Genomic DNA, 5,333 nt, shown 5'->3' on the forward strand with positions numbered 1-5,333 from the left:
GCGCTTATGTGGTGGTAAAAAGTAGCGCGATAGTGCTTGATGATGGCGCTATAAAGGAGCGTGTTAGCGCCTGAATTGGAGGGGTGTAGGAGCGCGTTAGCGCTTGGTGCAGCGCGGTTGGAGAGCTTGGAGCACGTTAGCGCTAAGTGAGGCGCTAATGGGTAGTGCGATGGCGCATGGCGTAGCGATGTTCGTGTAGCTTCAGTGCGTAGAGTGGAGGCGGGCGCGCATAAGCCTCTGATTTCAACTCCCAAATCTTGAGCGGACGCCTCCAATCTTGGGCGAGCGCCCATAATGCGCTGGAAGACCAAAATCCTGAAAAATAATTCAACAATTTTAAAATTAGGCCTCCAAAATTATCAACAATAATTCAAAAATCATAAAATTAACTAATGAGCAAAAAAATAAAAAAATTAAAATAAATAAAAAAATAAAACAAAAATTTTGGGTTGCCTCCCAAAAAGCGCTTGGTTTAGAGTCGCCAGCCCGACTCTCAAAGTATTAAGTCTTCCCTTTCTCTTTCACGCGCCAAATAAATTCCACGAACCGCCTTTTAAATTTTTCTTTTTTCGTGGCCTTCTTTGGTGGTTTTGGCGCTCTCTCATTCGATGAATCAACCGCAATGTCGGCTTTTGAACGACCCTCCAACTTCATAACCGGTTCAATTAAGCATAATTGTTCGATGGATGGATTAGGTGCTTTCGTAAATAAGTTGAAGATTACTCGTTCGCACTCCACACCCATTGACAACTCCTCTTTCATCACTTCAATTTTTGCATCCGCCGTGGCCAAGAATGGTCTCCCAAAAATGAGCGGAGCACCATGATCTGCTTCTATATCCAATACCACAAAATCCGCTGGGAAGATGAATTTATCCACCTTGACTAGAACATCTTCAACAATTCCTAGTGGATATTTAATGCTCCGATCCGCCAATTGCAATGAAATCTTAGTCGATTTCATGTCTCCCAACTCCAAGGTCCTGTAAATAGATAATGACATTAAATTAATACTGGCCCCTAAATCACAAAGTGCATTATTAAAATGAGAACCACCAATAGAACAAGGAATAGTAAAACTCCCTGGATCCTTAAGTTTCTATGGCATCTTCTTTTGGAGCACCGCACTGCACTCTTCCGTCAGATTGACCACCTCGTTCTCTAGCAGTCTCCTTTTCTTGGACATCATCTCCTTGATGAATTTCGCGTAGTTCGGCATTTGCTCCAAAGCATCAGCAAAGGGGATGTTGATGTGAATTTTCTTGAAAAGCTCCAAGAATTTGGAGAACTGCTCATCCAATGCTTTCTTCTTGAACCTCTGCGGGTAGGGAAGTGGAGGCTTATACATCGGTTTTGGCTCCGGTTTTGGCTCCTTCTCCTCAACTTTTTCCTCAAATTTCTTCTCTTCAACAGCAGGTTCTTGAATTCCAACTTCTTTTCCACTTCTCAACTCTATGGAATTGCACTGTTCCTTGGGATTTACCTCAGTATTGCTAGGGAACTGGCCGCGGTTATTTTCCTTCAGTGCGTTCGCCAACTGCCCTATGCTGGTTTCCATGGATTGCAACACAGCACCCATGTTGGTCATGTGCGTCTCCAAACTGTCAAGTCGAGACTTAGTTCTTGCCATTCTCTTACCTGATTCCTGCACAAAGGTACTAACCACATCCTCCAAAGACAACTTACCATCACCCTTATTAGTATTGTTAGCATAAGAAAAATCTTCATGATTTCGAAAATTAGGGTGAAAAGTATTGGAAATAGGATTACCTCTGTACGCTCCATAACCTCGGTAGCCATTTGGATTTATATAATTGACTTGCTCTATAGCCGGTGATCCTTCAACTCCAGTTGAATCTGCAACATTAATTTTATTCAAAGAAGCTACCTGTGTAGTCAGTGCAGATAATTGAGCAGTGATGGACGTGAGAGGATCCACTGCATATACTCCAGCCGGCTTCTTTACTCCTATACGCTCAGATGGCCATTGGAAACTATTGACCGTCATCTCCTCCAACATATCATAAGCCTGAACATGATCCTTCGCAAATATAGTACCTCCAGCAGCAGAATCGACATTCATCCTTGTAGGCGCATTCAGTCCATTGTAAAACCACTCGATCTGTTCCCAATCTGCAAAATTGTGGTTAGGACAACGTCTTAATAATTCTTTATACCTTTCCCATGCCTCGTATAACTGTTCAGTGTCCATCTGCCGGAAGGTGCTGATCTCGATCTTCAGTTGGGTGGTTTTGGCAGGAGGAAAATATTTTGCAAGAAATTTTTCTGCCATCACCTCCCAAGTAGTGATGCTTCCAAGCGGCAGTGATTGCAACCAACTTCTGGCTTGATCCCTGAGAGAAAACGGAAACAATCGTAAGCGTATAGTATCCTCAGACACACCATTAATTTTTACCGTATCGGTTATCTCCAAAAAGGTGCGTAGGTGTAGATAAGGATCGGCAGTGGCGCTCCCATTAAATTGGTTCTGTTGAACCATGTTGATCAATGCAGGCTTCAGCTCAAAATTGTTTGCATTGATAGTTTCTCGAGCGATTCCAGAATAGTGAGCCTGGATCGTCGGTCTGAAGTGATCTTTAATAGGCACTAGGGGAGCTTGGTTTGCTTCTTGTTCAGCCATTCTTTCAAGTTCTTCTCTTCTAGCTCGTCTTAAAGCACGTGCAGTACGCTCGATCTCCGGATCAAACAGTAGAGAATTAGAACTTTGAGATCGTCGCATAGACTGCAATTAAAAATAAGAAGAAATTAATTAGCAACTTAAAATTAAAAAAAAATAAAAAAACTCTAAATTAAAATCTAGACTAATTGGTAACAAGACTAAAAATTAATCAAATTTACTCCCCGGCAACGGCGCCAAAAACTTGTTGTGAAAATTCCTCGCAAGCGTACGAGTGTCAAGTTTTAATATAATGATAAAATCAAGTATCGATCCCTCAGGGAGTAAAATAAAAATAATAGTGCTTGTAATTAGAATAGTCCAAACTTTATCTAGAAAATCAATAATCAAGAATTTTGCAATTAAAATAAATAATCAGTTGATTTTAGATAGCACACAAACAACTTTCAGGAATAATCAATCAGAGAAAATGGTCTAGAGGTATAGATTTCACCTGGTTTCAACAACAATCAATCCTAATTAATTAATCTTCATGAATTTCAAAGAATTAATAGCCAAGAACACTTACGTGTATTATTCCCTCTCCCGAGTGCCGAATAAAATATATCAACTACAATTCAATTCCAATATCCCTATTAAGAATTTACTTGCAATGATCAATTCAAAACAATGTTCTCTTTAAAAGCTTTGTTAAAATTATAAGCTCTCCCGAGTCAGATAAACAATTAACAGTGTATTTTCCAATGGTCCTATTCAAAATCTCCTCTCCCGAGTGACAGATTTTAAATAAATATTACAAATCAATTATTGATCAGATAATTGAAAAGACAATCAATTCTAGAAAAAACAATTAATCTAGAAGAAATTCAATTCAATAAAATCAAGAATTCAAGAAAGCGTCTACACCAGGTTCCATCCGACCTCTAGACTCTAAAAATTAGTTCATAATAAAATTCTGAATAAAACAATAATCCATAAATTCAAACATATTCAGAATAAAATAAAAGATTAAAGAAACAAATCCGTCGTCGACGCCGTGTCCGGTCGATCAAACTCCGTCTTCATTCTCCACGATAAAGCTCCAGAAAATCCTTCAAGAAAAATCTCTCGATCAAACCTCTGATTTTTTCTTCTGTACGTGTGTGGCGGCGGCCCTCCTCTCAGATTCTAATGTATTCCTCTTATATGGCATCTCAAAAACCCACTCAAAAACCCACAAAATATAGAAGTTTCCTTCCGATAAAATATTTTCAAACTCAAACTTCGCGACAAGCGCCCGCTTAAAAACCCAGGAGGGCGCGCATGGAGCTCTAGCTTCCAATCTTCTCGCTTTCATTGACAAGCGCGATAGCGCTTCTCCTTCAAATCTTTAGCGCTAAGTTATCTCTATCCTTAAGCCCAATAAAGGAAAGCCCATCACTATTCATTCTCTCTTGTCTATTCTCTCTTGTCTGATCATTTCTTTCTTTCTTTCTTTCTTTCTTCTTCTTTTCTTTCTCAATTCTTTTAATTCTTTTCTCTCAAATCTCATTTTTCTCATTTTTCCTCCTTTTCCACATAAATTCCATAATTTCCTATAAACACAAAAACAACAAAATACCCACATAAATCTGCTCGAAATAAGCAATTAACAATTAAAAGCATATATAAATTAAGTGTATAAAATACACTTATCACTCCTATACTGGTGATCCCACCAAAACTATATGCTACTTCCTTCCCCCACCACTATTGATACAGAAGAAACAAAGGATGCCTCGGATGTTCTTCCCACTCGTGAAGGAACCACAAGTGCAGAAGAGATGAAAGAAGATAGTGAGAAATATGGATCTGATTATGAGAATGATGATTACCAACAGGATGACAACCAGACTGAAACCACTGCTTCCAAAGCTCAAGTGATGCCACTCTGGCTTTGGTGGATGAACCTAAACAGGTTCAACATCTCATGCCATTCATGGATGCTCACTTGATTGCTGCTGACGCTGGGGTCTCTGGTCTACGCAAAACCATCAAAGAAAAGGTACATGCACTGTCTCAAGAAGTTGTGGGATTCTTGCAGCAGATTAAGGCCTCTGCCAAAGACACCAACACCGTTCTTGCCACCATCTCTGGACAGTTATCTCAGACTGAATGGAGACTCAATGCTCATATGGATACCTTGCAAGAGCTCGATCCTACAAGGGGTGTCATTGTATCAAAGTCAGTCTATTTTTGAAAGATCATTTGAAACTGATTTTATCTTTAAAATTAAATTTTGACATTTTTCTAACATATATATGCATAGTTGATAATTTTTGACAGCTTGCAGCGGCCTTGGAAAAAATGTCGTAACTCCTTGCTCGAGTGTCTAAATGAAAAACTGCTTTTGTATTGCAAACTAGACTTGTAGAGGATCGCAGTAGTATAAAATTTATAGCCTGGTCATGCACGAGAAAAATAGTTTATTGCTTAAATTCGAACCATGTTGCTACAGCAGAAAACATGGTATTGACAAGAGTTGGTGTTTTTATTAAGAATCTCAAGGATATTGCACTTATCAGTAGAAGGGACAAATAAATTCAAATTTGTGCCACATACATCATCAAGAAAAACTCGGTACAATCATTCTAAATATTTCTTATTTATTAGAAAAGTACTTGAGATAGATGTCAATATGATATTCTACTTTGTACTAGAATTTTTTTGGTGTTATA

This window comes from Henckelia pumila, chromosome 4, assembly GCF_033568475.1.
Source record: "Henckelia pumila isolate YLH828 chromosome 4, ASM3356847v2, whole genome shotgun sequence".
Taxonomy (NCBI): Eukaryota; Viridiplantae; Streptophyta; class Magnoliopsida; order Lamiales; family Gesneriaceae; genus Henckelia; species Henckelia pumila.